This window comes from Danio aesculapii, chromosome 22 (assembly GCF_903798145.1).
Source record: "Danio aesculapii chromosome 22, fDanAes4.1, whole genome shotgun sequence".
NCBI lineage: Eukaryota > Metazoa > Chordata > Actinopteri > Cypriniformes > Danionidae > Danio > Danio aesculapii.
This window is the reverse complement of record NC_079456.1, coordinates 30,327,266-30,339,752: the sequence shown is the minus strand read 5'-3', so window position 1 is coordinate 30,339,752 and position 12,487 is coordinate 30,327,266. Positions and strand designations below refer to the sequence as shown.

Sequence of the window (12,487 nt, the reverse complement as noted above, 5' to 3'; positions counted from 1 at the left end):
ACATCCTACTGGTCTGGACAGCAAAAATACAGTTTTTTAAAGGAGGTCTGTGTGAATAGGAACTTTCCAAAAACACAAAAGAAACTTCATTTTAGTGCATTTTGCTGCATAAACAGACAATAATTAATATATTTGCTTTGTTTTAAGCTATTTGCTGGATGACTTTGCTAAAATATCTGAAAACAAACATGTAAATCTTTAACTTGGAGATTAACAAAAGGCAGTTCACTAGATTTGGACTGTGTTTAAAGAAATTAGCACAACATTTAAACAACTTAATGAGACTGGTGTGGGTTTCCTCTGGGTGCTCCGGTTTCCCCTACAGTCCAAAGACATGCGCTATAGGTGAATTGGGTAAACTAAATTGGCCATAGTGTATGAGTGTGTGTGTGAACATGAGAGTGTATGGGTGTTTCCCAATACTGAGTTGCAGCTGTAAGGGCATCCGCTACGTAAAACATGTGACAGAATAGTTTTCGTTTCATTCCACTGTGGTGACTTCTGATAATCAGGGACTAAGCCGAAGGAAAATGAATGAACGAGACTGGCATCTGAATACTCTTCCATATGGATGAGATCTAATGAGCTTTTTTTCTATGCCAAATTGCTTTCTTTTAGATAACCAAGTCATTTTTTCCACATTTTTTTAATGAATTATATCCAAAGTGGTTTTTATTGTGGGCTGCATTAAGTCATGAGAGCCTGATGATGGTGGCTTTCTTGTTGGGTGGTCTGTGTCCTCTAAAAAGCTATTTCCATCTCTTTTTTTAAAGCATTGCAAACTAAATTTGGATATAAAAGTATAAATAACAAATAAATCAGAAGAACATCCTACCCATTCATTTTATTTTCATTATTTAGTGTTAAATGTTATTAATGAACAAAGGTTAAACTTTAATAAACTAAAGGTAAACTTTGATCATTAAAATAAACAGATTTTTGTCTGTATTTTCTGCAACATGGCAGTAAATGATTGTGTGTCTAGATTAAATTTTAAAAATGAATTAACATATATGAGCCGATGGATTGACATAAGAGTAAAGATAAGAGAAAAAACAGATATTAACCAGACCCAGATGCTCTGATAATCCGAAACAGATCTGAGTGTATAAATCAGTCTAGAGCCAGATTGGGAAACTTAGATATGTGAAGTAAGTACAAAGGACATTGATATATCAGATTTTCCAGAGCCAACAAATTACATGATTCATCTATTCACGGGGGACAAAAAGGTCTCTCCCTAAAATTCATAAAATGTCATGTGATATCCTTAACGCAAACTTCAGCCAGGCAGATATATCACTCCAAACCAAAATCCTCAAATGCTTTGATTCTTGCCCATTTCTTGAGCTAAGCAAAACCTCAGAGTAAGAGTTTTTGGATTGGAACCCCACTTAATTCTTCTGGGCACAAGATCAGAACGTCTAACCAAACCCACAAACCCTAATCATTAAACCAACTCTAGGCTTTACTTAACTTCCTATAAAATTATCATAAACAAATAGAATATTAAATGACAATTTTAACAGAATCTCCAATATAAACTTAGCAATCAAAATAGTTATATACACTCACCGGTCACTTTATTAAGTACACTTTACAGTACCGGGTTGGACCCCCTTTTGCCTTCATTACTGCTTTAATCCTTTGTGGCATAGATTCAACAAGGTACTGGAAATACAGTATTCCTCACAGATTTTGGTCCATATTGACATGATAGCATCACGCAGTTGCTGCAGATTTGTTGGCTAAACATCCATGATGCAAACCTCCCATTCCACTACATCCCGAAGGTGTTCTATTGGATTGAGATCTGGTGACTGTGGAGGCTGTTTGAGTACAGTGAACTCATTGTCATGTTCAAAAAACCAGTCTGATATGATTCGCGCTTTATGACATTGTGCATTATCCTGCTGGAAGTAGCCATCAGAAGATGGGTACTCTGTGGTTATAAAGGGATGGACATGGTCAGCAACGATACTCAGGTAGGCTGTGGAGTTGACATGATGTTCAATTGGTACTAATGGGCCCAAAGTGTGCCAAGAAATTATCCCCCACACCATTAATCCACTCCCACCAGTCTGTACTGTTGATATAAGGCAGAATGGATCCATGCTTTCATGTTGTTGACACCAAATTCTGACCCTATCATCCAAATGTTGCAGCAGAAATCAAGACTCATCAGACCAGGCAACGTTTTTCCAATATTCTATTGTCCAATTTTGGTGAGCCTGTGCGAATTGTAGCCTCAGTTTGCTGTTCTTAGTTGACAGCAGTGGTCTTCTGCTGCTGTAGCTCATCAGCCTTAAGGTTCGATGTGTTGTGCATTCAGAGATGCTTTTCTGCATACCTCGGTTGTAACGAGTGGTTATTTGAGTCACTGTTGCCTTTCTATCAGCTAGAACCAGTCTAGCCATTCTCCTCTGACCTCTAATAAGATATTTGCGCTGGTTACTGGACATTTTCTCTTTTTCAGACCATTCTCTGTAAACCCTAGAAATGGATGAGTGTGAAAATCCCAGTAGATCAGCAGTTTCTGAAATACTCAGACCTGGTCAGACTCAGTCTGGCACCAACAACCATGCCACGTTCAAACTCACTTAAATCACCTTTTTTCCCTATTCTGATGCTCGGTTTGAACTGCAGCAGATCGTCTTGACCATGTTTACATGCCTAAATGCATTGACTTGATGCCATGTGATTGGCTGATTAGAATTTTGCGTTAACGAGCAGTTGGACAGGTGTACCTAATAAAGTGACCAGTGAGTGTATATATCTCAATATCCCACAGAACTTTTCCATATCTATACCCCTTCTCGCACTCTTAGATCGTCCAACTCTTATCTCTCTGGTGCCACCCTGCGATGATTAAGCACAACGGGAGCCAGATGTGTGTTAACAATGTTAGTCATCACACTTTTAAATCATGTCTTAACACCCATCTTTTTAAGCAGGCTTTCTTATGACCACATTTATTAACTGTTTCTGGTTGATGTTTGTTGTTAGGCGATCTTGGGTGTCCATTTATAAATTCATTCATTCATTTTCCTTCAGCTTAGTCCCTTTATTAATCAGGGGTCACCACAGCAGAATAAACCGCCAGCTTATCCAGCATATGTTTTACATAGCGGATGCCCTTCCAGCTGCAACCCAGTACTGGGAAACATCCAAGCACACTCATTTACACACGCACTATGGCCAATTTTCATTCATTCATTCATTTTCTTTTCGGCTTAGTTCCTTTAATAATCAGGGGTCACCACAGAGAAATGAACCGCCAACATTTCCAGCATATGTTTTACGCAGCGGATGGCCTTCCAGCTGTAACCCATCACTTGGAAACACCCATAAACCCTCATTCACACACATACACCACAAACAATTTAGTCCACTTCACCTATAGCGCAGGTCTTCGGACATGTGGGGGAAAGCGAAGCACCCGTAGGAAACCCACGCGAACATGAAAACTCCACACAGAAATGCCAACTGACCCAACCATTTAGAAATTATTAAATGAATTATTAATTATTTTCAATAGAAAAAAATATAACAGTTCAATTAATTTTGTATAATATAATATTTATAGTTCTATTACAGCAATCTAAAAGTTTATATTTTTGTCATATTTTTAATAAACATAATTGTTAATAAAGCAAATTTAAATGCAGTAGATTAAATGGATTATTTATTTATTTGACAAAACCATCAGTTGGGTTAAAACATGTCATTTAAATTTTGCTGAAAAAATTTACCCAATATTGGGTTTGTTCATATTTGACCAGTTGGATTACAGCAACCTAGCATTTTTTACAGTGTATACAGATAATTCCATAATTATTAAAGGGATAGTTCATGCAAAAATGAAAATTCTGTCATCATTTACTTACCCTTATGAGTTTCTTTCTTCTGTTGAACATAAAATATGTTTTAAAGAAAGCTGAAAACCTGTCACCATTGACTTCCATAGTATTTGTTCTTCCTACTATGAAAGCCAAAGGTTACCAGTTTTCAGCTATCTTCAAAACATCTTCTTTCATGTTCAACAGAAGAAAGAAACTCATAAGTGTACTGTAGGTAAACAACACTCGAGAGTGAGTAAAAACTTTTATCCCTTTAAATACTAAACAATATCTTAAAATAGAAGAAGTAGATTACTGGTAAATCAGAGCAAAAAGCAACTGCAGGCCTCCAGTGAGTGCATAAAGTGCAGAACATTAAACAACCCTACAGTACCGGAGCTCACATGTATCTGAGCTATTGTTACCAGCAGAACAAAGCTCCGTCCAGATAAAACAACAATAGGCGCAGTAGGGCTGCAGTGCTGGCCATTACAGATAAGACTCTGGCAGTCGCCGCCTGGCTTTTCTCATGTGGCTTTTTTCCTTACGTGAAGGTCTCCTCCCTACAGCTGAATACAGGCGATCTGTCAGCTTCTCCACTGCCTTTCAAGAGCTCAGAGAGAGTGTGAAACACAACCCCCCCGGCAGCCACAACACAACACATGCTTACAATGCAGTCAAATCACAGAGAATCTGAGAACAGTCTGAAATGCTTCACTGATGGTTCCAAAAAGAACCTTTAAATGTTCCATGAAATTAACATAAAGTGTTTTAGATGTTAGCATCAGTGTTTTAGGATATCTATGAGCTAGGGCCGGGCGATTAATCGAAAAGTAATCAAAATCTGCATTTAGAACCTATAATCGATCTAATTTTTCCAGGACAATTTTTTCATTTACTTTCCCTATCGCGTGTGGAGTCACATGACCCTGCTCAGGTAAAGGCTGAGGCTGATTTATACTTCTACGGCCACTTTGCAGCCACATCTGATCTCTGGTCAAGTAGGACGATGGTCCCATTAGCCTTACTTTGCACTAGAAGAGATATTGCATATTTTCTGTTTCACTAAAACCTGTCAGTGAACTATAAGAGCAAAAAAAAATCTTTCATTAATCGTAATCAAGTTAAAATGTTTAATTATTTGAGAACTGTATTTTAGGCCAAATCGCCCAGCCATACTATGGGCAAGTGCGCACCAAAACAGAGACATAAAATAGATATAAATCAGATATAAACATTAAAGCTTGCAGTTTGTCACTGTTGCCTAAATCGATCAACAATTTTTTTCACGTCATCTCATGCTTCAGTTTCTCACCATATCTTGACCAATCAAATGCTCTCTAGTTACTGACAGGCCCCGCCCACTTCAAGACACCGCTCATTTGCTTTTCATTTGAACTCAACAACCACTTTCATTAGCAGAGCTGTGGTAAAACAAAATGCTATTGGCTGTTTTTTAAAGGGGAGGAGCTACACTATGTCTCACCCTCTTTTCATGTTTTGGTTAATATTAAATCAAACATCAAATAAAAATGCACAATTTAAAGCACTTCACGGGAACTTTAAAATTCCATCTCACGAAAGTATCTTTATAGTAGTTTTTTTTGTTTTCAATATGAAAATATATATTCTTCACATTTAAAAGCTGTTGTTGGATCAACTTAAAAAATGGTTTTACACCTAAAAATGTAAGTTTGCTCAATTTAATGTATAATAAGTTGTATTAGTTGTAAAGAAAACATAATTTAACCTACACTGAAAAAAAAATATTTATTTGAATAACTAAATTCTTTTAAGGTAAGTGGTTGCAAACAATTTACATGGGCTGATTTTAAGCAAACGAATTAAGTTGAACATTATTAAATTATAATTTGTTTGTTTAAATTCAGCCAATATAAATAGTTTTTAACCACTTGCCTTTAAAAAATCACATTTTAAAATGACAGTGTGGATGTAGAGCATTTTAGATAAAAATAGTATTTTCCAAATTGATCTATATTAGTGTAAAAAAAGAAACTTTAAAAACTGATCAGAATCAGAATCAGAATCAGAATCAATTTTATTGCCAAGTGTGCTTCACACACACAAGGAATTTGTTTTGGCTACAGAAGCTTCCAGTGTACATAAAGTGACAAGTGACAACACAAAATAAATCTGAAAAAATAAAATAATAATAATAAAAAATGATGAACATTAAACAGATGCAGTTAGTCAAGAAACCTGGATGTTGAGTTGTATGTACAGATTGTTATAAATTTACAGGTTATAAGGTGCTGTGTACAAGTGCGAATGTAGAAAGTATTGCATTGTATATTGATATAAGGTGCTCTGAACAAGTGCGTATGAGAAAGTATTGCATATATTTATTGCACAGTAGGGGAATATTTAACTGTTCATAAGGTAGACAGCCTGAGGAAAGAAACTTTTCCTGTGTCTGGCTGTTTTTGTGCTTGGTGCTCTGAAGCGCCGACCAGACGGTAACAGTTCTAACAGGTAGTGTGCTGGGTGTGAGGCGTCCAGAGTGATTTTGCAAGCCCTTTTACTCACTCTGGAAGAGTACAGTTCTTGAAGTGTAGGAAGGGTTGTGCCAGTGATTCGTTCAGCAGTCCGGACTATTCGCTGTAGTCTACGGAGGTCGGGTTTGGCAGCTGAGCCGAACCAGATGGTGATTGAAGTGCAGAGGATGGATTGGATGACAGCTGAGTAGAACTGTACGAGTAGCTCCTGCGGCAGGTTGAACTTCCTCAGCTGACGTAGGAAGTAGTCTCCTCTGGGCTTTTTTCATAATAGAGTCTATATGAATGTCCCACTTCAGATCCTGAGAGATGGTGGTGCCCAGGAACCTGAATGACTCTACTGCAGCCACAGTGCTGTTCATGATGGTGAGTGGGGGGAGTGCAGGGGGGTTTCTCCTGAAGTCCACTATCATCTCCACTGTTTTGAGCGTGTTCAGCTCCAGGTTGTTGTATCTGCACCATGACGCCAGCCGCTCCACCTCCTGTCTGTATGCAGACTCGTCACCGTTCTGGATGAGGCCGATAACAGTAGTGTCGTCTGCAAACTTAATGAGTTTGATGGAGGGGTCTTTTGCAGTGCAGTCGTTGGTGTACAGGGAGAAAAGCAGTGGAGAAAGAACACATCCCTGGGGGGCACCAGTGCTGATAGTGTGGCTGTTGGATGTGATTTTGCCCATTCTGACTAGCTGTTGTCTATCTGTCAGAAAGCTGGTGATCCATTGACAGACAGGGCTAGGAACAGAGAGCTGGGCCAGTTTGTACTCAAGCAGTGATGGGACGATGGTGTTAAAGGCAGAACTGAAGTCCACAAACAGAATTCTTGCGTAGTTCCCTGGTTTGTCCAGATGTTGTAGGGTATAATGCAGTCCCATGTTGACTGCATCATCCACAGACTGGTTTGCTCGATAGGCGAACTGCAGGGGGTCCAGCAGGGGTCCAGTGATGTCCTTCAGATATGCTAGCACCAGTCTTTCGAATGACTTCATGGCCACAGATGTTAAGGCCACAGGTCTGTAGTCATTGAGTCCTGTGATCTTTGGCTTCTTCGGGATTGGGATGATGGTGGAGCGCTTAAAGCAGGATGGAACTTTGCGCTGTTCCAGTGATCTATTGAAGATATGTGAGAAAATGGGAGCCAGCTGGTCAGCACAGGTTCTCAGACAGGCTGGTGAGACACCATCTTGCCCTGGTGCTTTCCTTCTCTTCTGTTTACTGAAGATCTGACGCACATTATCCTCACTGATCTGAAGAGCAGGGGGGGAGAGGAAGATGGCTGGAGGTGTTGATGGCTGTGTAGGGCGATGGTCCGGGCTGTGTTGATGTGGTATTGATGGCCGTGTAGGGAGATGGTCCGGGCTGTGTTGATGTGGTGTTGATGGCTGTGTAGGGAGATGATCCGGGCTGTGTTGATGTGGTGTTGATGGCTGTGAAGGGAGATGGTCCGGGCGGGTGTGAGGTGTCTGGTCAGAGGTGTCAAACCTACAGTAGAACATATTCAGCTCGTTTGCAATATGTTTATTGCTGTCGATACTGGGGGACAGTGTCTTGTAATTAGTGAAATATTTAAAGCCTCTCCACACTGATGCAGGGTGTTAGCTGAAAACTGGTTTTGCAGCTTTTTGGCATAGCTTTTCTTAGCCACACCAATCTCCTTTGTCAATGTGTTCCTGGCCTGATTGTACAGGATCCTGTCACCACTCCTGTAAGCATCCTCTTTGGCCTGACGAAGCTGTCTGAGTTTTGGTGTGAACCATGGTTTATCATTGTTAAATGACAAGTAGGTCCTGGTAGGGATGCATAACTCCTGACAGAAACTTATGTATGATGTTACAGTCTCTGTGAGCTCGTCCAGATCTGTGGCTGCAGCTTCAAAAACATTCCAGTCAGTGCATTCAAAACAGGCTTGTAAGACCTGCTCTGTGTTGTTGGTCCATCTCTTGACAGTCCTTAATACTGGCTTAGTAGTTTTAAGTTTTTGCCTGTAAGTTGGTATAAGATGAACCAGGCAGTGATCGGAGAGTCCTAGAGCTGCTCTGGCGACGGAGCGATATGCATCCTTTATTGTGGTGTAGCAATGGTCCAAAATGTTATTGTCTCTGGTGGGGCATGTAATGTGCTGTTTGAATTTAGGCAGCTCATGTGTGAGTTTTGCCTGATTAAAGTCCCCAAGTATGATAAGAACCGAGTCCGGGTGTTGTTGTTCTGTCTCTGTGATCAGATCAGCCAGCTGTTGCAGGGCAGTACTCACGTGTGCTTGCGGTGGAATGTAAACACAGACGAGAATAAACGAGGAAAACTCTCTTGGTGAATAAAACGACTTACAGTTAATGAAAAGCACTTCCACATCAGGACAGCACATCTTCTTTAACACAGTTACATCCGTACACCACCTTCTGTTGAAGTAAAAGCATGTCCCACCACCGCGCGTTTTGCCCGTTGACTCCGTATCGCGATCTGCTCTGTACAGCTGAAAGTCCGGTAGGTTTAATGCGCTGTCCGGAATGGCTTCGTTTAGCCAGGTTTCCGTGAAACACAGGACAGCAGAGTTGTTAAAGTTCTTGTTTTTGCATGTGAGCAGAAGTAGTTCGTCCATTTTGTTAGGAAGAGAGCGGAGATTCGCCAGGTGGATGCTGGGCAGCGCCGTTCTGAAGCCCCGCTGTCTTAGCCTGACGAGCGCGCCGGCTTGCTTCCCACGCTTGCGCGTCTTGTAGCGTTTCCACAATGCGGCTGCTCCGCCGACCACAATGTTCCGCAAAACGCCACAAAAATCTAAATCCAGTTCTTGATTAGTTGGTGTGCACTGCCGAATGTCCAGCAGCTCGTCCCTGGTGTAACTGATCGTGTTTGATAAACATAAAACAGGACAGACTAACAAAAACAGTGCAAACACTGGAGAGCTGACACCGAAGCGGCCATCCGCGGCGCCATCTGATCATGTAAATAAGGGCTGGGTGGATAAATGATATTATATTTAATCACAATAAAATTTATGTCAATAACAATGATAAGCTCTGGACCTTTTTACTCTATATTGATCTAAGAGCCAATCACACAGCAGAAATGTGCAACAATGGGAATCTAGTGTGTTAATAATAGAGATGTACCAAATTTTCGGCCACCAAAAATTTATCAGCTGAATATATGTTATGCCACTTAATGGGCCCTCTAATTTTTGTGGCTTCAGTCATTGTTGGGGTACTCTTAAATCTGGTAACATTAACAACTTTTTAAGCATGGTATAGGTTTCTGATGGTATGATAACCTTGGATAAAAAATATCACGGTATTGTGTTTACTGATGTAAAATAAATTCTTTTTAAATGTCTTAGTAAAAAGCAACAACTTTTCCCACATTATATTATAATATATTACATTTTAGGAAACATTCATAATATTTTGGAACAGTAAACAGGTCAGGCTACATATTTAAAATAAACCTGTGTTTTCTAAAATAAACCTATGACTTCTATTATGTCCGTTAGCTTCAAAAACACAAATCTCCTCGCAACACATAAAAAACACTTTTAAAAAAACCCTCTCCATAGAACATAGAACTTCAATATGGAAAACAATTATCGAGATTGCATTTTTGCCATAACACAAGCCCTAACATGATTGGTCCACTTATTGTATGTTAAAATTAATTCTTTCAACAGATAACCAATTTTTGAATTGTCCTCTTCTTACATATGTGGAATTTGGAATTGGAATTTAAAAAAAAATTAAGAAATACTTTCTTGAACTTTCTCAGCACTAAAAATGGAACAAAGTTTTGGATTCCATAAATGTTGTTTCGTGGGTAATTTTTTTTCTGTCGAGCACAAAAGAAAACCAGTAGCCATTAACATTCATAGGGAAAATATACAATGGAAAACAGTGGCTACTGGCTACTTCTTAAATATATTCTACAGTATAACTGAGAAAAGAAGTGGAGGGAGAGTAAAAAGTGTCAATTTTTGGGTGAACTATCCCTTTAAGAAACCAAAGTCTTTGAAGTCTATGAATGGAGTTTTGGGTGAACAGACTTTCAGTAGAGGGACAGAAATCTCTCAGATTTCATTCAAATATCTTAATTTGTGTTTCGAAAATGGGTTTGGAACAACTTGAGAGTGTGACTAAATGATGGCACAAATGTACAAAAATAAAATTCCAGGTATCCATACACATGCAAAATAAACCACAGTTATTTGAGATAATTTTAGAACTTTTATATATATGGGTGGAAATTTACAGCATGTGTGAGGACGGAAACAAACAAATCAGAGAAACACAATATGTGGAGCAGCAAACAGGAAAAGGAAAGAATCAGACAATGAACATCACTGACGTCCAAACATTCATGTACAGTCAATGTACGTCCTGTCCTGTGTACAAGCTGAGTAAGGATACACTGTAAATACTCTAAAAACAAGATAATAGGTCTGAATTGACAAAGTGATTAACTGATAAACAAGGGTTAATTCCCAAACTTAAATATCACCTTCATGTTAATAAATTCATTCTGATATCACATATCAGGAATTGCTTTGTACTTCAGTTTAACAGATACTTCACTTCTTAAACACTTTTAAGCATAAATGCAACATATTGTCCTTCAAGATTTACTTATCTTTTCAGAAAAACAAACATTAATTCTACCATCAATACTGTATATATCTTATCTATAATAATCATTAATTCATTTATTTTCCTTCGGTAATCTCTTTATTCATCAGGGGTCGCCACAGCGCAATGAACCACCAAATTATCAAACATATGTTTTACACAGCAAATGCCCTTCCAGCTGCAACTGAGACACCCATATTCACATTCACACTCACATTCACACACATACACTATGGCCAATTTAGTTTATTCAATTCACCTAAAACAGAGCACCTGGAAGAAACCCACACCAACACAAGGAGAACAAGTTAACTCCACACAGAAATGCCAACTGACCCAACCGGGACTCGAACCAGTGTCCTTCTTGCTGTGAGGTGACAATGCTAATCACTGAGCCATTGTGTCGCCAATAACAATCATTATTTTGTATATTATTTAAACAAACAAAACAAAATACTTGTGTGTTCCACATATTTTATGTGGAAACGTACCCCAATATTGCTAATATAGGATCCTGTAGTAGTTAAACATCTTCAGGTTAATAAAAAAAACTTCAGTCTGTTGTCTCAAACACCCAAATAAAGCAAAAATGCAATGCATTATCAGAGAAAACAGAATTAAAGAATATTCTTAAAATAAAAAACTACATAGCCTAACATTAACAATAAAATAATCAAACAAAAAAAGACACACAAACCTCCATTTGGTTTAGGTAAACAAACTTACAAATATATATTTTAAACTAATTTCCAACTATTTTACCTCACGTTTGCAGTTTTACTTAAATATGGTAAAACGTAGTCTAGACTACAAATTAGCATGGGTCTTAATTAGCCTATCTGTTAATAATATTTCACATGATTATGCTATAAAAATGCCATAATATTTTCATCTGACATCATCAATAGGTTGTATATTTAAAGCTGACTTAATGAAATAAACAACATTTAAATCTGATATAAGTACAGTTTAACATCCAAAGTTGACGGAATAATCAAAAACAACATTAAAAAAGCCTACCGAGTGTTGTTCCCCAATCGTCTTTTCTCGTTCTAGACACTTTTATTCCACTTTCTGGCGAGATGTCAGTGATCTGAGTGTCGTTAAGATTGCGCGGTCGCGTGTGTGTGCGCGCCTTGACTATAAACACACCGGCAGCGCGCGAGACAGACACAGACGGACACTCCTCCTCTGAGATTCTCCAAACTCCTGTCACATCCGTCCACAAGTGCTAATAGCGCTCTCTGAGATGTTATTTAAGCAGGTGTGTGGCTTTTTTTGCCAGCAAACAGGTCAGTACAACTTCAGAACTGTTCTGACTGAAACATTAGGCGACTTGTGTCGACAGATAAGTTTATCTTGAAGATACTGTATACAGTATGGGGATGTCCGGAACCATTCCACGGCATTGATGATATTTTCAACAATCAGCTATTTAAAGAAAAAATATATTTATGAAAAATAAATCTTCCAAAGGGGTATTGATGTTATAGAATAAACAATTCTAGTTCTAGGAGAACCTGTAAGT

General features: G+C 38.7%; 1 protein-coding gene across 2 annotated transcripts in view; it reads right to left on the bottom strand.

The window, feature by feature from the left end:
• The window catches only part of si:dkey-49n23.1 (semaphorin-3D), a 132,891-nt gene extending 120,745 nt beyond the window's left edge, over positions 1–12,146 (bottom strand). For both annotated transcript variants that reach the window (XM_056447524.1, XM_056447525.1), the window contains exon 1: positions 11,980–12,146. The gene's annotated coding sequence lies outside the window, so the exon portion shown is untranslated. The remainder of the gene's footprint in view (positions 1–11,979) is intronic.
• Between the last annotated feature and the right edge of the window lie 341 nt (positions 12,147–12,487).